Source organism: Stylophora pistillata, chromosome 9, assembly GCF_964205215.1.
Source record: "Stylophora pistillata chromosome 9, jaStyPist1.2, whole genome shotgun sequence".
In the NCBI taxonomy this organism is placed as follows: domain Eukaryota; kingdom Metazoa; phylum Cnidaria; class Anthozoa; order Scleractinia; family Pocilloporidae; genus Stylophora; species Stylophora pistillata.
The window spans coordinates 18,062,518-18,088,087 of record NC_142527.1 but is presented as its reverse complement, the minus strand read 5'-3'; the positions used below and the strand labels follow the sequence as shown (position 1 = coordinate 18,088,087).

At 40.0% G+C, this 25,570-nt stretch overlaps 2 long non-coding RNA genes across 2 annotated transcripts; both read left to right on the top strand.

Annotated features, from left to right (window-relative positions):
• The first annotated feature begins 1,949 nt into the window (after window positions 1–1,949).
• Window positions 1,950–11,784, top strand: LOC148723612 (uncharacterized). Its single transcript, XR_015991910.1, has 2 exons — window positions 1,950–2,336; window positions 11,419–11,784. It is a non-coding gene; the product is annotated as an uncharacterized LOC148723612 (long non-coding RNA).
• A 6,071-nt stretch (window positions 11,785–17,855) lies between these two features.
• LOC148723611 (uncharacterized) lies at window positions 17,856–22,096 on the top strand. Its single transcript, XR_015991991.1, has 2 exons — window positions 17,856–18,059; window positions 21,730–22,096. It is a non-coding gene; the product is annotated as an uncharacterized LOC148723611 (long non-coding RNA).
• The last annotated feature ends 3,474 nt before the right edge of the window (window positions 22,097–25,570 follow it).

The window sequence follows — 25,570 nt, the reverse complement described above, 5'->3', positions numbered from 1 at the left end:
CCGTCCAGTACTTAAAAGCTCATAGAGGAGCCTTTTCATGAACGTACACAACTACCGTAGACAAACTGTACACGAATTATTAATCCTATCAGAAAACCGTACCTGCGTAACCAGGCTCCTGAAGAAGGGACAAGGAGGGGGAGGGAGGGTGAATGGGGGAAATAAAACACTACATTATCTATATATCCCTTAATACTCTATAAGAGACGACTGATCACCTTATGCTTTCCCGTATGATCCCCTCCTCGGGCAATAATTGACTACTGGTCCCCCGACGTTATATCTGATAACGTTTTGATACAATATGAACAAAATAAGACCGGTACAAAAGTTATCTCATACGATATGGGGTATAACATTACAAGGAGAAAGTAATTTTCAATTTTGGAAAGGGCAGAACTATTCTTATCCAAATCAAAGTTCAAAGATTTGTTTCAAGTCTGATATTTCTACACCCACGATTTTCGATTTAGTCTTCTTGATCTAGGTGCTTAGTTTACCCATTCCCCTCCCCCCCCCCTTCCTGTGGCTTCTTTATCTATGAATGTTTTGAAACTCATCGATAACTAATTAGAAGTTATTTCTAGAACATTCGCAGTACAGGTAGAAAGGATTCCCTCATTTTTAATGACTGTAAACACACACGTGCACAGTACAGGTAAAAAGAATTCCCTCATTTTTAATGACTGTAAACACACGCGTGCGCAGTACAGGTAAAAAGAATTCCCTCATTTTTAATGACTGTAAACACAGATTCTTGATTTCGGTCTGCAAATGAAACGTTGTGTATGATTATTGTCGAATCGCACCACTTAAAATACGCTAGAAGGAAATTGAACTTAAAATTTTCAATTTTCATTCGTATACGAACTTGAAGAGGTGAGTGTTTCGCGACAAGGGAAAAGAACCAGGTTATTTGATGTCCTCATTGTACAAGAATTTAAGAAGTGGCCAAGGAAAATCAAATATTTGAAGGGAATTTCTAATCTAGATCCCATACATGGCAATTTCCGCCAAGTCCATAAATTTCCTATTTAGCGCTTAAAATATCGCAGAAACAGAACTGAATCGCACGCACCAAGATTGATGTTTTACAATGTTAATTGCGTGAAAGTGTCCGATTTAGATATCCTAAAAAAGGGACTTAAAGAAGTAAACCTCGAAATTTCTCTTTTAGTGTCCGATTTTTATAATGCGCCAAGCATTTTAAGCTAGGTATCATTTAATTTGTATCAGAGTACAAAATCGATGAAGGAAAATTTGATTCATTTCAAAGATAGCCTTTGGGTCTAAAAACTTTTTACATCATTTTTTGCGTTTCGCGGATTCAAGACTCTGACCCATTTTGCTTAAAAAGGTAACCGGATAGTTTGACACACACTGAATGCTATCAAGCACGCAACTTAACAATTAAATAAATTAGTTTCGATGTTTTCTATTTAGATACGTCAGATTAAAAGTGAGTGGGACGAGGGACGCGTCGTTTCTTTGTTGTCAGAAGCAAAATTAGTAACCATAGTGTCAATTCTCTCTTTCCGAAAGGGATTATGGCGAAAAAAAGTTTTAGATCTGAAGAATGGTGAGCAGTAAGTAAAGGAGCCTTACAGTTGGAAAGAAATGATGCGAGGTTTGACAAGTGCTTAACAAGCTCGATTGAGTGGTCTGATTTGGGACATTTGGTCGAAGTCGATTTCAACTAGAAGCAAACATTGTGCAGAAAATAGTCCAAAATGATAATCATGACCACCACGTTGGAAAAAAATTGCGGCTCTGATTTTGTTTATGTTCGTTACCTTTTAGCTCCTATAGGACAATAGAAACGTCTTCTTCGTCAAGCGCTTTTTGTAAAGGTTGTATATCGTTTAATCTTTTTTTAAGGGTGACAACTTTTGTAAGATGGAAAATAAATAAAGTACCATTGTTCGCCTAGGTGATAATTGCTTCTCATAAGACCAGTGTGCGTAAAAAGCCTCTGATTAAAATGGAATTTGAATGAAAATGCTCAGCGTTGATTGAGTTTTAATGGGAAGCATAAGGAAGACTAAAAGCCCCTGTTAACTGTGTCAAAGTAATTATTATTTTATTTCGCAATAATAAGACGACTAGAATATATTATCACTTGGGAGCAAAATACGTCGTTGTGGAGATGACTGTCAATAATATCCGCTGATTTGTTTAAGTTAATGAGAGTTCTATTTTCTTTTTGCGGCTAAACACGTATAAATGTATCATAAATGACGAATTGAGTCCCAAAAATCACTGTATACTTACGAAAAGGGCTGTTAGCTTCGAAAAGTGCTGCACGAAGGGAATACTTGCACGAAAATAAGTAGAAGGTACATTGGAAGAATTGGATTCAGTGGTGCTTAAAGTCTCAATACCAAAGGGTTCAACGGCCGGGTTATCTCTCCTTTTTACCAGAATTTAGCCGTACGTCCCCCCTACTTGAAACGAAATCAGTTCGTATCCTGTGCCAATTAAAGTCAAGGAAATTGTAGTTAAATTGACGTCTATATTGCTGCTTCTCTTTTGATATGTTTAAAGTAATCTGTAAGGATTCAAAGCTGAAAAAAATCCATACAATTGAACAGCAGTTGTCAAGTCGCATTGGTTGTGAACGAAGAAAGTAATTTTGGAAGGTGTCAAACCAACTTGGTGAACGCTAACATATTTTCATTTTTATGGTATTATTTTTGTTTTAATATAAGAGAAAAATCGAGTTTCCAGATGGGATTTGAACCCACGACCCTCCGTGATCTAGTCGGATGCTCTTTGTTTAGTTTTTTTTTTTCTGTGTGTGCATGTGTGTGTGAAAATATCGAAGTTTTCACGTTCATTTTTTTTCTCGCAATTTTCAAACTTTCCGATTATCTTCTTACTTATTAGTGTGTTTCCCTTCGCGGAGATGAAGAAAAAAAGACATATATTGATGAAACATTAAAATTCTTTTTTAGTTTTACCATTACTGCAAAAGAAAATTACTGCGATTTTCAATCTTTTCATCCGTTTCCTTTTTTTTATCCAAATATCCTGTCACTTTTCGACATGAACTTTTCGGATGACAGTGCAACACATCAAATTTTGTGTATGCCTGTTTTTTTTTTTTTTCTGTGGGAAACACAATGATCTGATGATTAAGTTGTGTTCTGTCACGTTCTTAGGCAAATAGTGTCCTTCTCCATTCGGAAGTAAAAAAAATGGATCCCAGAGAATTTATGACAACATGTGGGGAGGTGATCTATTATGAAAACGTTTTTCGTTCTAGAGGAGTAGCATTTCTCCTCGTTGCTAATGGTTATACAAAACAGTGAAGGTTTTGGCAAGTTGAGCGAAGTAGTTGGGATGTAAACTTCACCTTTAACTTTTTTTACAATCTAGAATTAAGGATAGAAGTTCATTTCTTGTTAGAGGCAGTGTAAACAGATCGTGAACGTGTAAATTCTAATTTGGCTGGCTTTGATTTTCCGGAATACTGCGCAATCAATATTGACAGTAAGGGGGAAGAAGAGTCTTTGGAAAACGTCGAAGCACTAAAAATTGGCCAAATATCAGGGCGAAGATAATCTCTCCGAAAGCCCACTTCAACGCTATTATGGTGATGTTAACCATGTAAACAAATGCTAAGGTAGTGAGTAAACAACAGATGACTTGTGAAGAAACTTAATTGTGACATTCTATCAAAACTGCCTCAAAGGATATCTTCATACGACAAAGGCGGTTTCATATTTTTTGTCTGGGCGCTTTACTTTTATAGAAAGAGAGATATACCACTTTACATAAGTGTAAGTATTTCAAGTATCAAACGTCATCGATGCAGCTGTTCCAGACCCATCATCTTGATAAAGAACTTTCGGATGAGTTCGCGCCTAAATAAATGAAAAACACCCGCCACGAAGTAGTAACTTGTTGCCAAACTAAGCCAAAAATGGTCGATTATATTTCTTTAAAAAACAACGAACAGCTTTATCCTATAACCCTTCAAAACGATATTCTTTCAGAGATGAACTATCACATGCGTGTTAGGTCGGGACATACTCTTTCTAGTTTTTATGTTGTTCCAGTGTCTTCTCGAGCCCTTCACGCTCGAGGCTCGCTAAAAATTTGTGTATCGACCAGATTTCTTGCAGTTTAGTAGTTCTGTTTTGGTAGGCAAAAAAATAATTCAGACCACTTAGCACTTAGCAGAAGTCGCGTCATGGAATGGGAAGGGAACTAGAAAATTTCTCTTTTCGCGTTGTGTCTTGCTTGTCTCAAGCAGTTTTATCTGAGGTCCAAACAATGAGGAATAAAGTCTTCTTCTCCCTCCTCTCACTCTTAAATGCTAAAAGAAAACTGAGACAGTTGTTACACAGAGTGATCAAAACTCCAGTTGTGCAATTCTTCTACTTTTCTGAGATTTAACCTCTGCGAATTCTAACCATGCACTTCGTTCTATTGCTCTTTCATTTTTAGATGAAATCCGCGATAGTGTTTGTCCTTTAGTCTGGTGCCCTTCCCCCTTTAGAAATCATTATACCGTCGAGCCTCGCGTTGACTCGAATCAAAATCGATCGACTGGGGATTCACGACACAAATGTTACTGTGCGTGAACGCCTAGGAACTTGAATCCTTGTTAAAGTGGACCATGTGCCAACTCGAACCAAAATCGATTAGACGGAGACATACGTTCACTGCAATCGATTCTTTTTGCTGTTAAGCGATTCCTCGCTAACCCGAACCTCGTTATGCCCTTTCTCGAGTCAACGGAGTCAAAATCGAGTCACGAGTCAAGTTCGAGTCAACGCTATTTTTTATTTAATTTTTTTTCCTGAGTCCTTGTTTGATGTCTGTTAACTATTGATGCACCAGGAATAGAAGAACACCTAGTTTTAAACTAAAAACTTGCTTTTACGGCTGTCTGCAATGCGTTGCTGGGTACAGCTTCGTGAAAAAACTGGAAACATTCCGGGGCATGTAAGAGTTATCGTCACGGATTCCGACTTTTTTACTGACTTACATCTGAGGGAGAAGTCCCATTTTAATGGCAAACCGTCTGATGCCGAGTCTTCTTTCGCGTTGTTTTTCTCTTTCTGCCTCATTTAAGAACTCTTCGTTTTGGGACTGGTGGGCCGAGTCTCTGTTTGTATCCATTATTATCGCGAAATATTTAAGAATTTTAACAGAGCGACAACAAGGATCTGTGCGACGAAGTACAAAAAGGTAAACAAACGTCCCTTTCGGCTCGTCAAAATCACGCCATATTTTAATACTTTGGTGTTGGAGCGAGCGCATTTGATCCCGTTAACTGTGTAACAATATTGGAGGGATATTGTTGATAAGAAGAGAGCTTTAGTGACTTCACACGCGGTTTTTAAGATAGCCGATCAAGGAAGATAACTTTATTTTTTCTTACCAAAGCGAGGTCATGACGTAAGCGTCACGCGTAACGTAATACACATTGTAACATCCTTCCTTTTTTTTTTTTTTTTTTTTTGTGTGTGGGATTAGAGTAACAATATGAACTAGCAAATTGAGCAACAACGTGGCGAAAGGAAAAGAAACATTACCAAATGTAGGTAATAAAGGAAAGTACATGAAAACAAAATGTCACAGTCTCTTTGTTCCGTATTGGTTTGTCTCTCGCAACAGCGTTCAAGTTAGCACATAGTCTCTTAGCCTAGCTGGTGGCTTAATGGCACGGCCTGATCGGGAACGCTTCACTGCTCCAGATTCACAAGGGTTGGGCATGGTGGTTGTGTCACTTGTTTCCTCTGCCAGATTCTGTGGGCTGGCGTTGTGCTGTGTGTCTTGTCCTGGGATGGTCACCTTACAGTCAGCACTTGGGATAGGATGAGGTTCTTTGGCAAGGTCTTGTTGCTTGGAGGGCTGTGAGATTTTCACCAGGTGTTGTCGGTTGCGTCTGTAGGTTGTGCCGGAGGCCTGAACTTCATACGATCTTTCATCCAGCCTGCGGGTCACTTCAGCTTTCTTCCAGGTGTGTTGTCCAAGGACAAAAGGTTTCAAGCGGACAGTATCCCCTTCCTTCAAGGTAGGCAGGTCATGTGCGGTACGATTATAGTACTTTGCTTGTCTTTTCTGGTTTAATTGAAGCTGTTCCATCTCGTGAGGGTTCAGGGGATTTCTTGGTTCCAGCAGGGTTTTTGTAGTCGGCAGCAGGGTCCTAGTTCTCCTACCCATGAGACGCTGGGCTGGGCTGCTGTCTACGCCTTGTGTTGGGGAATTCCTGATGTTGAGCAAGGCAAGGTATTGGTCTTCGCCCAATTTGGCGGTTTTCCGCAGCATGCGCTTGGCTACCTTCACGGCGGATTCAACTTTGCCGTTGGCTTTACTGTTGTGAGGTGAGGTGGTGGTGTGTTCAATACCCCAGCTCTTGGTGAAAGCATGAAATTCACTTGACACAAACTGAGGTCCATTGTCAGAGACCAGCTGTCTGGGAATCCCGTATCGAGCAAGATGGGCTTTTAGCTTCTTGATGACCGTTGTGGACTTGGTGTCAGTAAGGCGGTCCAGTTCCCAGAAGTTTGACTTGTAACAAGCAGTGATGAGGTAATCTTTACCATTACATGATAACAGGTCGCAGCCAATCTTTTCCCAGGCTCGTTCAGGAATGTCGTGGCTCATAAGAGGTTCCTTGCATGGTGTCTGTTCAAAATCTCTACACGCCTCACACACTTGTATCGACTCTTTTATCTCTTTACTCATTCCAGGCCAGAATACATATTCTCGAGCTCGTCGCAGGCATGCGTCGACGCCTTGGTGTCCAGCGTGGATGTCTTTTTTTATCTCAGGCCTCATGTACTCTGGTATAACCAATCTCTCGCCCCGGAAGATGAGGCCATCAGTGACTGCCAGTTCATCACGGATGCTGAAGTATGGTGTAACAAGGGGTGATAGTTGGGTCTTGTCTTTTGGCCAACCTCTTAGGATGGTCTGTTTAAGCTGTTGTAGCGCAGGATCGCAGTTGGTGTGTTGACGCGTTGCCTGTATTCTCTCATCGGACATTACAAGGTAGGTGAGAGCATTGATAATTTCAAATTCTTCTTGCGTGTCGTCACAGGTCAGGGGAAGGTGGGCCCGACTCAGGGTGTCGGCCAGGAACATTTCTTTGCCATTCAGATACCGCACATCGATGTTGTAGGCCAGAGCGCGTACCAACATGCCTTGAAGGCGCTTGGGAGCTCTGTCAAGGGGTTTCTTCGTGATGCTCTCTAATGGTTTGTGGTCGGAGTGGACAGTTACGTGACGACCATAGGTGTATTGGTGCCACTTCTCGAGAGCGAATACAATGGCGAGCATCTCCTTCTCGATTGTTGCGTACCTTGTTTCGGTATCACTTAGAGCTCTGCTGGCATACGCTAAAGGTCTTCCTTCTTGTAAGAGTGCTGCACCTAGGCCTTGCCCACTGGCATCACATTGAATTGACAGTTCTTTAGTTGAGTCAAAGTAGGCCAGCACAGGAGCTTGTGTTAGGAGACGTTTGATTTCTTCAAAAGCTTTGTCATGAACAGAGTCCCAGATCCACTCAACATCGGGGTGGGTCAGATCATTGATGGGACGCATGACATCAGAGAGTTTAGGGACGAATCTTGCGAGGTAGTTGACAGTCCCTCTCAGTCGTTCAACACCCGCCTTGTCTGTAGGCGGCTTCATCTTGACTATTGCTTCAATTTTGGCGGGGTCAGGCTTAAGACCATTGCTGCTTACGACGTGGCCCATGAACGGAATTTCCTGTAAACCAAAACGGCACTTGTCTTTGTTGAGAGTAATTCCGATCTCACAGCAGCGTTGTAGGAACAAATGTACCCGCTCATCATGTTCATCATCTGTGCGGCCCCAGATGAGTACATCATCGGCAATGCAGCGGACACCCTGGAGACCCTCCAGTGCCTGGTGGAGCCTTTTCTGGAAGATCTCGCTGCTAACCGTGAGGCCGAAGGGGAGACGGCACCAGCGATAGCGTCCAAATGGAGTTGCAAATGTCGTCAGCAGACTCGAAGGGTGGTCAAGTTCGCAGTGCAGATAGCCTGCTTTTAGGTCGCAGACAGAGAACTTGCACGCTTGAGATAGTTCTGGAAGGACGTCCTCTAGGACAGGTAGCTTGTAGTGTTCTCGTTTGAGGGCTTTGTTGAGTGGGCGAGGGTCTATGCAGATTCTGACACCGGACTTTTTCTCAGCGACAGACATTTGACTCACCCAGTCGGTGGGTTCGTCCACAGGCACAATCATAGCGGTGTCCACAAGGCGCTGGAGTTCGGCTTTGACTACATCTTTACGTGACTCAGGCAGGGTGCGCGCACTTCGAATCACCGGGGAGGCACCTTCAGCAATTGTGAGGTGTACCTTCTTGCCAGGGAGTGTGCCAGGTGTTTCCTTGAAGGCGTCAGGAAAGAGCTGAACGTAGTCACGTTCAGGTGACGAAACTGCATTTACGACCTTGAACTTGTCGTAGTGCACTGTGATGAGATTCATTTTCTGTGCCGCTTTTCCACTTAGTAAAGGGGTGAGTTCCTTGTCAACGATGACAAAGTCCACTTTGAAGCTTTGCTTTGTGGTCGGATTCACAACTTTTAGTTTGCATTTGCCGAGGGCTTGCAAAGAGGTTTTATTCCACATCTGGAGGTTTATCCTTTCAGGGCGAATTTGGGCGTTTTCTACGTAGCGCTTAGGCAGAATACATACAGTAGAACCACAGTCAATTTGTAGTTTCACCAGCTTCTTGTTAACTTCCATTTCACAGAAAATGAGTTGGTTGCCAGGTTGGACTGCATTGACGAATTGATCCTGATCAGTCGAAATTCCACTAATGGTTTCACAGCTATTTTCAGAGGAGTCGGTAGAGTAGTCTTCACCAACAGAGTGGACGCTGTGGTGCTTACACTTAGATGACATTTGAAAGTGGTTTTTGCCACCACAGGCCATGCAGGTCTTTCCCCACGCGGGGCACAGTTCCTTCCTCATGAGGTGAACTTGGGTGCAGAAAAGACACTTTCTTTTAGTAGCGCGCGGGTCACTAGTTTCTCTATATTTTCCTTTACTGAAGTTGTCTTTTGTCTTTCCTTTTCCATGATCTCCAGGTTTTTCTTTAGGTTTGTGTTTGTCGTCACCAGGCTTTTTCTTCTTAAATTTATTGATCACCTTATTAATCTCTTCACTCTTGAGAGCTTTCATGTGAAGAGAGGCGGCCTCTTTTGCACGACAAATTTCGATGGTTTTGCTCAGTGTAAGATCGTGTGTTGAGAGGAGTTCCTCACGAGTCTTGTCATCTGAGATACCTAAGAGAAGACGATCCATGAGCAAGAGTTCACGCATGCAATCGCAGAAGCCACAGGTTTTGGCCATGTTGCGTAATACAGAGATATACTCGTCAATAGACTCACCAGATTCTTGATTTCGACGATTGAATTGGAAGCGCTCGAAGAATTCTTGTTTTTGACCGAGAAAGTGCTGATCATATTTCATAAGAATGTCCGCCATCTTGTCGCGATCTTCACCTTCACCGAATTTCATTCCGTTGAAAAGTCGCATGGCTTCAATGCCAATGCAGTGCAGTAGCATGGCACACTTGTAATCTTCACTTTGGTCATTTAGACCGGCAAGGAGACAGTAGTTTAACCATCGTTGTTTCCACAACTTCCAGTTATCGGCTCGATCGCCGTCAACTTCGAGTGATTTTGGCGGGGCGATTTGCGGTCGCCGAAAACCGGGATTTTCTGGAGCTTGAGCGGCGGGAGCAGCAGCGGCTTCGGAGTTAAGCATGTCGTTCTAGACTAGGAGACGGAGGTGTACGAACTGCAGGGAGTTCCACACAGGGGGGAATAGTATCGGCAGTTTCCAGAGAGTACACGATGAGAAATCGAGACAATGCTTGAGTAAGGCAGTAAACAATGTTCGTAGGAGAGCGAGGTTCTTGAGGATTCGATGAGAAAACGACGACAGCAGTAGTCACTGTTGAACGTTAACTCGGTACCGCTGCCACCATGTAACAATATTGGAGGGATATTGTTGATAAGAAGAGAGCTTTAGTGACTTCACACGCGGTTTTTAAGATAGCCGATCAAGGAAGATAACTTTATTTTTTCTTACCAAAGCGAGGTCATGACGTAAGCGTCACGCGTAACGTAATACACATTGTAACAAACTGTGAATGAAAAGTTCAAAATTAACGGGAAAAATGGAGGTAAATCTAAGCTAAATGAAGTCTTGTGTCACTCTAAAATGTTTTAATACTCAACCATCGGACGATTTTGCGAAACGTGCAACTTGCGGCCTTGCTTTTGCTGCTTCAGTTGGATCAAGACCCAAAAGGTCAAAATACACGCGGGATTACCAGGAGTGATCATGAGTCGAGTTTGTCTACTGAATTTTCGAGGAGTCTGAGTTTTCGGGGTCTGAGGTCTGAGGTCTGAGTTTTCGGGGTGTGAGTTTTCGTGACACCCCAAGCTTACTTGCACTCAGGTAAAGTGCTCATGGATTTTGCCGACATAGGTCAATGAAGTGCCGTATGCGAGGGCTAAAGACATCGATTTCTCATCGGCTAAGAAGCTCAAAGAAAAGCTCGACCAAAAAATCGAGGATCTACAACAGCCGCAAGCCTCGAACCATACAACAACATCTAGTTCCTCCTGTTCTTCCCCTTGATTTGTGATGATCTTAGGTATAGCGCATTAGATCATATATATAATGAATTTTGCGCTATAGAGATAATAAAATTATTAAATTATTATACGAAAAAATCCTTAGTCTTTATGCTTTCCACTTTTGCTTGAACAGCCAACAATAATGCATAAAACCATCCCTTCTTTCTCACATGAACTCTTCGTTAGAAACGGTTTGTTTACGCTCGAGGGACACCAAGATGGCGGATATTAACCGTTGCTAAGGTATTGGTCACGTGGGTGAAACCCAAGGATATGTTGAGAATCCACCGACAGTTGCAAAATTTCGTAATTAATTTTATTTCCGCTAAAAGCCTCTTTTGATGAACCTTTTTCAAAAATTGTATCAAAAAGTTCGAGAATGCGCCATAGAAATGCATCATTATCATTATCGTTAACATTTAAATAAGGCTATCATTTCTTTTATAGGCAGCTGTTTTTTTTTTTTTTTCATTTTGTCACACGGAAATCGTACAAGGGAATTAGCAAAAAATTAAAAAGTTGCTGATTTTGCAGCATGTTACCGCGCGACTCACGCTCGATTGGCGTGAAATCAAGCTTTTCCGAAACTCCTAAGAGCAGAATAAAGATAACATTCCTTTTCTCTGTCCGCTCGTTTCAACCTGCTAAAAGGAAACGGGAAAGACGGCTTTGCAGGTTAATCAACTGGAATTCGCGCTGTTAATTTTTTTCTGTTTTCCAGAAATAATCCCGAGCTCTTCAATAATGAAAACCATGTCCGTTATTTTCTCTTTGTTAACAGATGGCGTGTGCCATAGTGTTTGTTCTTCTTCTGGTTGCTGCCTTGCCATCATCAGCCCTTCCCACTTCCTGTAATCAGTGTGACGTGGATTATGACCTCTGTTCGGAAGCGTGCATACAGAACACACTGTTTCCTTGCACCGCCTGCACGCCAATTCGGGAAGCTTGTATGGCAACTTGTTCAGGAAAATGAGCTGGTGAAAGTACTTTCAGGCTTCTAAAAACCAAGGAATCGTCGAAATATATTACAAGTTCATGTTTTAGTGTGTTGTGTAAAATTTAGTGCCGCAACGACCGATTTCTGATATACATGGAAACTATAGATCATGTCAACTGGTAGAAATAAAAATATATCAAAAATTTAGAATTATACTCTCTTAAATTACATTCCAAAGCATAAGTCCTCGTTGACAACCTTTTTCAATTCTGTGTACTGTTCCATTAGCCTCGTCCGTTAGATTCTTGAATTGAGTACGAGGCTGTCTCTAGCTGCGTAACAGTGAGTTGTTTTAGGAAATGTTCAAGGTGAGACCATGAAGAGTGTGTACACACCGCCAGCACATGACACCGGCTAACTAAAAGTTCCGGTATGCCCGATTCGCACGGGATGGTACGCAACGCGTAACAGGACATTCCGTGAGAAATTAAACGATCCCATACCAATACAGAAAACATAGGCATGCTACGCATGCAGGAGTTATTTTTTTGGACACGTAGGTTGAAATGGGACACTATATAACTGATGCTGGTGTCTGAATTGTTGGCAAAAATAAACTGCATTGGTACAACGCTTCCTGTAGTCCCCTCCACAGCCCTAATTTGAACTTGTCACGCAACGCTATCTCTCTCCAACATTGCATGACGAGACTAAACAACAACCTGCTCGTAGGTTCAAATTGTGCTTATTGCCGTTCCTTCGTCAGAGACAAAGTCCTAGTTATTATTCTGACCATTAAGGGCCAGAATCAGAAATTATGTTTGGTTTTCCTGTGCAAGAAAATGCACAGTAGCGTGCAGTTTTTAATTGGCGTAAAGTAATGTGGTGGCATATCCAGGGAACGAGGTTGAGTTTTGACATCGAGCGTCAGTCAGATTTGAAGTGCTGGCCGCGCATCAACGATAAGCTTGTTACAGTTTATACTCATCTTTCGAGTGAACTTAACTATATTTATTTAAAGTGCAAGCCTAATACTGTGAATCACCACTATTGTTAACGTACTGACGAAAACAACAACCCTTGGCAACAGTAATACAACCATCTCATGTAAACGTTGGCGATTGAAACCATCCGTAAATAAATATTGCGAAATGAACAATTGTACTTTTCTCACCAAAAAAAAAAAAACTTGTGGAAGTCACTGCCACATACCTTTAATTTCAATCAGTCAAAAATCTTGAGGTCTATAAAATGCCTTCTGTGATATATCGTTCCGAGTCTGGTAAGACTGCCATAAATCTCCGAAAAAGGAACACTTTCGCTCGAAGGCGCGTCTGCCGAAGCCATATTTACTTTAACAGATGTCCACCATCCGAGGCAAAAAAAAACTTCAAAGTTTGTTATTAGATGTAAGCAAGAGAAATCCTTGTAAATAAAGTCATCGCGTTCAAATACAACTTTTTATTGAGTGATCCCGCCTTTCCTCCGGCGATTTTAGTAATTCCAAATTTTCATGGATGGCATCAACTTGTTCCGAAGTCTTAGCCTCCATAACTCACCATGTTGACAAACCATGAAAAGCACTCGACAGCGATTTTGCTAAAACAGCAAAGCCTTCAATTCGAACCAATTCAATTCAATCCGCTGATCCACAAATCCGGCCCAAATGTAGGCTCCGTGTAGCTTCTTGTTCAGTAACAGATGGTTGCCTCGAAATACTCTTCCATATAATTTTGCAGTGGAAAGCTCTATTTTATCTCTTACAGCCTCTGGACAAAGATATTTTCCGGTCTTCGTTCTTCGAACAAGTGAAAGTAGATTGAACCAAGAGAAAGTATCATTCTCCAAAGGATAATAAGGTGGGCTACTTAATTGGTTGTTGCCTATCTGGACTTTGCCCATTGCGTGCGAAATACGTGATAAAATGCAGGTTGTTTACAGGAAATTGACACGCAATGGGGTAAAGTCCAGGTTAGCTACAAGCGAATTTTACTGGTAGAAAACGTCTAAGCACTTGAGAGTTGCGTGGAAAATTAACCGACCGAACCATTCTGTCCCTTGTAAAATATTTTTCATTGAGGTAGATTTATGTCATAAAATTTGCGTTGTTTACTGGAAAATGGCATTTCATCTAAAAAAATCTAATCCATACTGGCGAGTAAAAAGTAACACGCAGTTGTAACGGAAAAGTATTGTTTAAACAATATTTAATTCATGGAGGACTTTTAGAAGCAAAGAAACGGATATGTAACATGGCAGTCGACGCAGAAAGTAAATGTAACTTGGTGGTCGTTTCAACCGCTGCTAAAAGAACAACCATATGGCAAAAAAAAAAAGATTATCAATCAAATATGATTTACGCAAATATCTTGCGCAAGATTTACCAGAGTCAGTAAAGCTAGCCTTTCCGAAACAACACGCTATAGCGCTAAATTCCTGTTAGGCCTCCAGGTGACGGTGTATGCGTCGTAACTGAAGGAGCGGTACACAAAACATGCACGTTTTAACTCGCTCATCGGTAGAAAAAGTTCCCTGACGACCTTTCAAATCCAGACAGATCATAGCGATAAAATCCTCACGAAGGACATGAGCCATTACACTGAATAGATGGTCTTACAACTCTTGTAGATGTCATCTTACCTCGTTCCTTGAGCGAAATTCAAAATTGGAATCGCTGATTAACTCATATATAGCAATGAAATATCCTGAAGTTGCTCCTATCAACATCTGAAGTAATATTTGATTCAAAATTTTTCTCATGGTCCACTCAGTCTCCTTCAGAAGGAAGATTAAGCATAGTCGTACAACGATCACAACTCTACCACTTTCCCAACACGACTGATACATTTGCTTAATTCGCGAACCGCTCTCTCCGACTCAAGCGTTGATTCGCTGAAATTTGAAGACCTGTCAAACCACAAATTAGCAAGAACGCTCTGAATGGTGCGACATCGAAAAATACTACAATCTGATTTGTTTGTGATACACCAAAAAATTAAGCCAATCACATTGCGTTGAGATACACCAAAAAAAAGATGCACCAATCAGATTGCTTAGAGATACACCAAATTGCGCTGATCAGATTACACTACACCACAATACACCAATCTATACGCTAAAATATGGTTATTTATTTTTTTTTTTAAATAACTCAAAAAGGCGACAAACATCTGAGCGGAAGTAAGTTTGTCATGGTAATGTGTTGTCTACGGAAGCAAATATCAAACACAACGAATATATGAAATTCATATATCTGAACTGCGGTTGTAGAAACGTATTTGTGCACGATCCTCGCAGTAAAGAGCACTATTTAAGCAATAGTGAAAATCAGACCTACAAAAAAAAAAATTTTCAGGTCTGATTTTCACCGCTTAAGTAGTGCTCTTTACTGCGAGGATCGTGCACAAGTAAGTTTCCATAAACACAGTTCAGATATATGAATTTCATATACTCGTTGTTTGATTTATCATCTTACGGGTTTATGTCGGACTAATTTGATGACCTGCTCTCAGTGGGCTTGTTAGCTCAATTGGTAGAGCGCTGCACTAATATCGTAGAGGTGAGTGGTTCTAATCCCGTACAGGCCTGAATTTTTTCAGGTCTGATTTTCACTATTGCTCAGATAGTGCTCTTTACTGCGAGGATCGTGCACCAATACGAAAGCAAATGCGTAAGGTTAGATTGAGATTGGGAATTAGCATGAAACGTTATGAAAACTTCAGATATAAGTATGTTGACGTATTATCCTTATTTTGTGTCATTTCGATCTCGATACTGGTAACAACAACAACAACAAAATAATGATTCTCTGCAGTTCCGTATTTGAAGCTAACGCGTATTTAAACATAAAATTTACTGCATAATTTTTTCAGTTGAACTGGTCAATCCTCATTTCTCGCCCCTATGGAACTTCGACTTCCTCCAGTTTACTTCACAGTAAGCTAAGCGAGCGGGATTTTGATACGACAACTGGAAAGAAGAGGAGGCCTGGGGTGGGTCACGAACAGTTCTGAGTCTATCGCCTCCCTCCTTAATCATAAAACAAACGTATTATACGCCTTCAAATTCTTTTCAGGCACCTGTCAAAAGGCTCTGTTTTATTCTAATGACCCCACCCTCATTGATACTTACAATTTTCATGATCCCCCCTCCCTTGGTGTCTATGTGCAAACACCAATATCAAACAGTACAATATATTGTACCCGTCCAGTACTTAAAAGCTCATAGAGGAGCCTTTTCATGAACGTACACAACTACCGTAGACAAACTGTACACGAATTATTAATCCTATCAGAAAACCGTACCTGCGTAACCAGGCTCCTGAAGAAGGGACAAGGAGGGGAGGGAGGGTGAATGGGTGAAATAAAACACTACATTATCTATATATCCCTTAATACTCTATAAGAGACGACTGATCACCTTATGCTTTCCCGTATGATCCCCTCCTCGGGCAATAATTGCCTACTGGTCCCCCGACGTTATATCTGATAACGTTTCGATACAATATGAACAAAATAAGACCGTACAAAAGTTATCTCATACGATATGTAGTATAACATTACAAGGAGAAAGTAATTTTCAATTTTGGCAAGGGCAGAACTATTCTTATCCAAATCAAAGTTCAAAGATTTGTTTCAAGTCGGATATTTCTACAGCCACGATTTTCGATTTAGTCTTCTTGATCTAGGTGCTTGGTTTACCCATTCCCCTCCCCCCCCCCCCCTTCCTGTGGCTTCTTTATCTATGAATGTTTTGAAACTCATCGATAACTAATTAGAAGTTATTTCTAGAACGTGCGCAGTACAGGTAAAAAGAATTCCCTCATTTTTAATGACTGTAAACACACACGTGCGCAGTACAGGTAAAAAGAATTCCCTCATTTTTAATGACTGTAAACACAGATTCTTGATTTCGGTCTGCAAATGAAACGTTGTGTATGATTATTGTCGAATCGCACCACTTAAAATACGCTAGAAGGAAATTGAACTTAAAATTTTCAATTTTCATTCGTATACGAACTTGAAGAGGTGAGTGTTTTGCGACAAGGGAAAAGAACCAGGTTATTTGATGTCCTCATTGTACAAGAATTTAAGAAGTGGCCAAGGAAAATCAAATATTTGAAGGGAATTTCTAATCTAGATCCCATACATGGCAATTTCCGCCAAGTCCATAAATTTCCGATTTAGCGCTTAAAATATCGCAGAAATAGAACTGAATCGCACGCACCAAGATTGATGTTTTACAATGTTAATTGCGTGAAAGTGTCCGATCTAGATATCCTAAAAAAGGGACTTAAAAAAGTAAACCTCGAAATTTCTCTTTTAGTGTCCGATTTTTATAATGCGCCAAGCATTTTAAGCTAGGTATCATTTAATTTGTATCAGAGTACAAAATCGATGAAGGAAAATTTGATTCATTTCAAAGATAGCTTTTGGGTCTAAAAACTTTTTACATAATTTTTTGCGTTTCGCGGATTCAAGACTCTGACCCATTTTGCTTAAAAAGGTAACCGGATAGTTTGACACACACTGAATGCTATCAAGCACACAACTTAACAATTAAATAAATTAGTTTCGATGTTTTTCTATTTAGATACGTCAGATTAAAAGTGAGTGGGACGAGGGACGCGTCGTTTCTTTGTTGTCAGAAGCAAAATTAGTAACCATAGTGTCAATTCTCTCTTTCCGAAAGGGATTATGGCAAAAAAAAGTTTTAGATTTGAAGAATGGTGAGCAGTAAGTAAAGGAGCCTTACAGTTGGAAAGAAATGATGCGAGGTTTGACAAGTGCTTAACAAGCTCGATTGAGTGGTCTGATTTGGGACATTTGGTCGAAGTCGATTTCAACTAGAAGCAAACATTGTGCAGAAAATAGTCCAAAATGATAATCATGACCACCACGTTGGAAAAAAATTGCGGCTCTGAATTTGTTTATGTTCGTTACCTTTTAGCTCCTGTAGGACAATAGAAACGTCTTCTTCGTCAAGCGCTTTTTGTAAAGGTTGTATATCGTTTAATCTTTTTTTAAGGGTGACAACTTTTGTAAGATGGAAAATAAATAAAGTACCATTGTTCGCCTAGGTGATAATTGCTTCTCATAAGACCAGTGTGCGTAAAAAGCCTCTGATTAAAATGGAAATTGAATGAAAATGCTCCGCGTTGATTGAGTTTTAATGGGAAGCATAAGGAAGACTAAAAGCCCCTGTTAACTGTGTCAAAGTAATTATTATTTTATTTCGCAATAATAAGACGACTAGAATATATTATCACTTGGGAGCAAAATACGTCGTTGTGGAGATGACTGTCAATAATATCCGCTGATTTGTTTAAGTTAATGAGAGTTCTATTTTCTTTTTGCGGCTAAACACGTATAAATGTATCATAAATGACGAATTGAGTCCCAAAAATCACTGTATACTTACGAAAAGGGCTGTTAGCTTCGAAAAGTGCTGCACGAAGGGAATACTTGCACGAAAATAAGTAGAAGGTACATTGGAAGAATTGGATTCAGTGGTGCTTAAAGTCTCAATACCAAAGGGTTCAACGGCCGGGTTATCTCTCCTTTTTACCAGAATTTAGCCGTACGTCCCCCCTACTTGAAACGAAATCAGTTCGTATCCTGTGCCAATTAAAGTCAAGGAAATTGTAGTTAAATTGACGTCTATATTGCTGCTTCTCTTTTGATATGTTTAAAGTAATCTGTAAGGATTCAAAGCTGAAAAAAATCCATACAATTGAACAGCAGTTGTCAAGTCGCATTGGTTGTGAACGAAGAAAGTAATTTTGGAAGGTGTCAAACCAACTTGGTGAACGTTAACATATTTTCATTTTTATGGTATTATTTTTGTTTTAATATAAGAGAAAAATCGAGTTTCCAGATGGGATTTGAACCCACGACCCTCCGTGATCTAGTCGGATGCTCTTTGTTTAGTTTTTTTTTTCTGTGTGTGCATGTGTGTGTGAAAATATCGAAGTTTTCACGTTCATTTTTTTTCTCGCAATTTTCAAACTTTCCGATTATCTTCTTACTTATTAGTGTGTTTCCCTTCGCGGAGATGAAGAAAAAAAGACATATATTGATGAAACATTAAAATTCTTTTTTAGTTTTACCATTACTGCAAAAGAAAATTACTGCGATTTTCAATCTTTTCATCCGTTTCCTTTTTTTTATCCAAATATCCTGTCACTTTTCGACATGAACTTTTCGGATGACAGTGCAACACATCAAATTTTGTGTATGCCTGTTTTTTTTTTTTTTCTGTGGGAAACACAATGATCTGATGGTTAAGTTGTGTTCTGTCACGTTCTTAGGCAAATAGTGTCCTTCTCCATTCGGAAGTAAAAAAAATGGATCCCAGAGAATTTATGACAACATGTAGGGAGGTGATCTATTATGAAAACGTTTTTCGTTCTAGAGGAGTAGCATTTCTCCTCGTTGCTAATGGTTATACAAAACAGTGAAGGTTTCGGCAAGTTGAGCGAAGTAGTTGGGATGTAAACTTCACCTTTAACTTTTTTTACAATCTAGAATTAAGGATAGAAGTTCATTTCTTGTTAGAGGCAGTGTAAACAGATCGTGAACGTGTAAATTCTAATTTGGCTGGCTTTGATTTTCCGGAATACTGCGCAATCAATATTGACAGTAAGGGGGAAGAAGAGTCTTTGGAAAACGTCGAAGCACTAAAAATTGGCCAAATATCAGGGCGAAGATAATCTCTCCGAAAGCCCACTTCAACGCTATTATGGTGATGTTAACCATGTAAACAAATGCTAAGGTAGTGAGTAAACAACAGATGACTTGTGAAGAAACTTAATTGTGACATTCTATCAAAACTGCCTAAAAGGATATCTTCATACGACAAAGGCGGTTTCATATTTTTTGTCTGGGTGCTTTACTTTTATAAAAAGAGAGATATACCACTTTACATAAGTGTAAGTATTTCAAGTATCAAACGTCATCGATGCAGCTGTTCCAAACCCATCATCTTGAGTTCAAGAACTTTCGGATGAGTCCGCGCCTAAACGAATGAAAAACACCCGCCACGAAGTAGTAACTGCTTGCCAAACTAAGCCAAAAATGGTCGATTATATTTCTTTAAAAAACAACGAACAGCTTTATCCTATAACCCTTCAAAACGATATTCTTTCAGAGATGAACTATCACATGCGTGTTAGGTCGGGACATACTCTTTCTAGTTTTTATGTTGTTCCAGTGTCTTCTCGAGCCCTTCACGCTCGAGGCTCGCTAAAAATTTGTGTATCGACCAGATTTCTTGCAGTTTAGTAGTTCTGTTTTGGTAGGTAAAAAAATAATTCAGACCACTTAGCACTTAGCAGAAGTCGCGTCATGGAATGGGAAGGGAACTAGAAAATTTCTCTTTTCGCGTTGTGTCTTGCTTGTCTCAAGCAGTTTTATCTGAGGTCCAAACAATGAAGAATAAAGTCTTCTTCTCCCTCTCCTCACTTTTAAATGCTAAAAGAAAACTGAGACAGTTGTTACACAGAGTGATCAAAACTCCAGTTGTGCAATTCTTCTACTTTTCCGAGATTTAACCTCTGCGAATTCTAACCATGCACTTCGTTCTATTGCTCTTTCATTTTTAGATGAAATCCGCGATAGTGTTTGTCCTTTAGTCTGGTGCCCTTCCCCCTTTAGAAATCATTATACCGTCGAGCCTCGCGTTAACTCGAATCAAAATCGATCGACTGGGGATTCACGACACAAATGTTACTGTGCGTGAACGCCTAGGAACTTGAATCCTTGTTAAAGTGGACCATGTGCCAACTCGAACCAGAATCGATTAGACGGAGACATACGTTCACTGCAATCGATTCTTTTTGCTGTTAAGCGATTCCTCGCTAACCCGAACCTCGTTATCCCCTTTCTCGAGTCAACGGAGTCAAAATCGAGTCACGAGTCAAGTTCGAGTCAACGCTATTTTTTATTTAATTTTTTTTCCTGAGTCCTTGTTTGATGTCTGTTAACTATTGATGCACCAGGAATAGAAGAACACCTAGTTTTAAACTAAAAACTTACTTTTACGGCTGTCTGCAATGCGTTGCTGGGTACAGCTTCATGAAAAAACTGGAAACATTCCTGGGCATGTAAGAGTTTTTTCCGACTTTTTTACTTACTTACATCTGAGGGAGAAGTCCCATTTTAATGGCAAACTGTCCAAAGTTCCTTGGAGTAAAACTAGAATCTCAGCATTTTACTGGACCACAGGGAACCATTCAAGAAGAGCGCTACAAATTAACCATTCTTTCCGCGGCCGATGTGGAGAAAAGATATCAAATGTTCCGTAAAACTTGTTTCAACATAATGATGATATGCACCTTTTCTTGTTTTTCTCCCGACATACGGGTTTCACCTGCTCAAGACTTTCGGACTCCGAAAGCATCGAAAATTTTATAAAATTTTAAAATTTTATATACTGTTACATAATGCGTGAAATGCATAGTGTATGAGACACGCTGTGACGATTACATGAGTGGAAGTTAAATTCCAACACTAGTCCATGAAGGTGAATTTTATTGACTTCACTGATATTTGATTTTGTTTTGCTTTTTGATAGCTACGATAATAGTTGTTTGTCTAATGTCATTATTTATATAGGGGGAAAACTTTGAGTTGACTCGAACTTGACTCGTGACTCGCACTTGACTTAAGCTTTAACTCGTACTTGACTTGGGCTCGAAGTTGAATCGTACATTGGGATAACCCCACCAGAGTACCGCGTGCCAATGTCACTCGAACTAACATTGATTCCACAGAGAATTCGTTTGCAATGATTTTACCATGAGCCAATCAAATAATCGCTGACCTGATACGCACGTCAACTCGAACTCAAATCGATTAAACCGGCAGAGATTTCCGTCATTAATCTATACTAATTTTACCCTCGGCCACTCAAATTTTCGATGACCCGGACTGCGCGGTTACTCATAGTAATTTGCTTTTGCCCACACATCATTTAGAAAAGATAACATTCCCTCTCTCTGTCCGCTCCTTTCCACTTGTGAAAAGGAAACGGGAAAGACAGCTTTGCAGGTTAATCAATCGGACTTTGCGCTGTTAATTTTTCCCGTTTTTCCAGAAATAATACCGAGCTCTTCAATAATGAAAACCATGTCTGTTATTTTCTCTTTGTCATCAGATGGAGTATGCCATAGTGTTTGTTCTTCTTCTGGTTGCTGCCTTGCCATCATCAGCCCTTCCCACTTCCTGTAATCAGTGTGACGTGGATTATGACCTCTGTTCGGAAGCGTGCTTAAAGATTACAGGGTTTGATTGTTCCGCCTGCACGCCAATTCGGGAAGCTTGTATGGCAACTTGTTCAGGAAAATGAGCTGGTGAAAGTACTTTCAGGCTTCTAGAAAACCAAGGACTCGTCGAAATATATTACAAGTTCATGTTTTAGTGTGTTGTGTAAAATTTAGTGCCATAACGACCGATTTCTGATATACATGGAAACTATAGATCATGTCAACTGGTAGAAATAAAAATATATCAAAAATTTAGAATTATACTCTCTTAACTACTCGCGCCGACGAAGGGCTAACGCTCGAAACGTCAGCTTTTGTAATCGTTACGGTGGCAAATTTACCATTTCAACTTTGTTGATATATCCAAATTATTTCGTTACTCCCACCGACGCAGCCCCAAACAGTTTCTTTCGAAAATATCAGCCTTTATTCTCTTAAATTACATTCCAAAGCATAAGTCCTCGTTGGCAACTTTTTTCCATTCTGTGTTCTGTTCCATTAGCCTCGTCCGTTAGATTCTTGAATTGAGAACGAGGCTGTCTCTAGGTGCGTAACCGTGATTTGTTTTAGCAAATTTTAAAGGTGAGACAAGACCGTGTACACGCCGCCAGCACATGACACAACTAACAAAAAATTCCCTCCATGCCTGATTCGCACGGGATGGTACGCAACGCGTAACAGAACATTCCGTGAGAAATTACACGATCCCATGCCAAAATGGAAAAGGGCGGCAAACATCTGAGCGGATGTAAGATTGTCATGGTAACGTGTTTTCTACGGAAGCAAATATGTTCCCGGGGCCTTTTCTCTTAGTTGGGGGTGGGGTTCCACCCCCAGCTAAGGGAAAGGCCCTGGGAACAAGGTTGCCTTCCTTGGCGTCTATGTGCAACTACCAATATCATACAGTTATGCCAGTGCTATATATTATACCAGTCTAGTACTTAAAAGCTCATAGAGGAGCCTTTTCATGAACGTACACAATTACCGTAGACAAACTGAACACGAACTATTAATCCTATCAGAAAACCGTACCTGCGTAACCAGGCTCCTGAAGAAGGGACAAGGAGAGGGAGGGAGGGTGAATGGGTGAAATAAAACACTACATTATCTATATATCCCTTAATACTCTATAAGAGACGACTGATCACCTTATGCTTTCCCGTATGATCCCCTCCTCGGGCAATAATTGATCACTGGTCCCCTGACGTTGTGTCTGATAACGTTTTGCTACAATAAGAACAAAATAAGACCGGTACAAAAGTTATCTCATACGATAGGGAGTATAACATTACAAGGAGAAAGTAATTTTCAATTTTGGCAAGGGCAGAACTATTCTTATCGAAATCAAAGTTCAAAGATTTGTTTCAAGTCTGATATTTCTACAGCCACGATTTTCGATTTAGTCTTCTTGATCTAGGTGCTTGGTTTACCCATCCCCCCTCCCCCCCTTCCTGTGGCTTCTTTATCTATGAATATTTTAAAACTCATCGATAACTAATTAGAAGTTATTTCTAGAACGTGCGCAGTACAGGTAAAAAGAATTCCCTCATTTTTAATGACTGTAAACACAGATTCTTGATTTCGGTCTGCAAATAAAACGTTATGTATGACTATTGTCGAATCGCACCACTCAAAATACGCTAGAAGGAAACTGAACTTAAATTTTCAATTTTCATTCTTATGCAAATTTCCAGAGGTGAGTGTTTTGCGGCAAGGGAAAAGAACCAGGTTATTTGATGTCCTCATTGTACAGCAATTTAAGAAGTGGCCAAGGAAAATCAAATATTTGAAGGAAATTTCTAATCTAGATCCCATTCCTGGCAATTTCCGCCAAGTCTATAAATGTCCGATTTAGCGCGTAAATATCGGCGAAATATAACTGAATCGCACGTACCAAGATTGATGTTTTACTATGTTAATTGCGAGAAAGTGTCCGATCTAGATATCATAAAAAAGGGACTTAAAAAAGTAAACATCGAAATTTCTCTTTTATTGTCTGATTCTCTTAATGCGCCAAACATTTTAAGCTAGCTATCATTTAAATTGTATCAGAGCACAAGATCGATGAAGGAAAATTTGATTCATTTCAAAGATAATCTTTGGGTCTAAAAACTTTTCATAATTTTTTGCGTTTCCCGGATTCAAGACTCTGACCCATTTTGCTTAAAAAGGTAAGCGGATAGTTTGACGCACACTGAATGCTATCAAGGAAACAACTTAAAAATTAAATAAATTAGTTTCGATATTTTTCTAGTTAGATACGTCAGATTAAAAGTGAGTGGGACGAGGGACGCGTCGTTTCTTTGTTGTCAGAAGCAAAATTAGTAACCATAGTGTCAATTCTCTCTTTCCGAAAGGGATTATGGCGGAGAACAGTTTTAGATCTGAAGAATGGTGAGTAGTAAGTAAATTGATCTGTTTTCGTGTTCAGTTTAAGTTTTTCCCCTTAATATTGTAAATGTTTCCGCGCCAGTTCCATTGGTGATTTGTGTTGCGTGCGTGTCTTTGTCAAGAGAAACGATTCAAAAAATAAAAAAAACGTAGGCGTCGTTTGAAGGGATGTGGTCAAGCAACCAATATACAAATATTCAATAATATGCGACAAATGTTACTGAACACTTAACACGTAGCCCCTGAACCCTAGTCCTACCCCTAAGCAGCTTCACAGCTGGAAAGAAATGATACGAGGTTTCACAAGTGCATAACGAGGTCGATTGAGTGGTCTGATTTGGGACATTTGGTCGAAGCCGAATTTAACTAGAAGCAAACAATGTACAGAAAATAGTCTAAAATGATAGTAATGATGACCACCACGGCGGAGAAAAAATTACAGCTCTGATTTTGTTTATGTTCGTTACCTTTTAGCTCCTGTAGGACAATAGAAACGTCTCCTTTGTCAAGTGCTTTTTTTAAAGGTTTTATATCGTTTAATCTTTTTTTAAGGGTGACAACTTTGTAAGATGGAAAATAAATAAAGTAACATTGTTCGCCTAGGTGATAATTGCTTCTCATAAGACCAGTGTGCGTAAAAAGCCTCTGATTAAAATGGAAATTGAATGAAAATGCTCAGCGTTGATTGAGTTTTAATGGGAAGCATAAGGAAGACTAAAAGCCCCTGTTAACTGTGTCAAAGTATTTATTATTTTATTTTGCAATAATAAGACTACTAGAATAAATTATCACTTGGGAGCAAAATACGTCGTTGTGGAAATCACTGTCAATGATATCCGCTGATTTGTTTAAGTTAGTGAGCATTCTATTTTCTTTTTCCGGCTGAACACGTATAAATGTAGCATAAATGACGAATTGAGTCCCAAAAATCACTGTATACTTACGAAAAGGGCTGTTAGCTTCGTAAAGTGCTGCACGAAGGGAATATTTGCACGAAAATAAGTAGAAGGTACGTTGGAAGAATTGGATTTAGTGTTGCTTACAGTCTCAATACCAAACGGTTCAACGGATCATCTCTCCTTTTTACTGGAATTTAGCCGTGCGTCCTCCCTACTTGAAACGAAATCAGTTCGTATCCTGTGCCAATTCTCTGCAAGTCAAGGAAATTGTAGTTAAATTGACGTTTATATTGCTGCTTCTCTTTTGATATGTTTAAAGCAATCCGTAAGTATTCAAAGCTGAAAAAAAATCGATACAATTGAATAGCAGTTGTCAAGTCGCATTGGTTGTGAACGAAGAAAGAAATTTTGAAGGTATCAAACCAACTTGGTGAACGTTAAC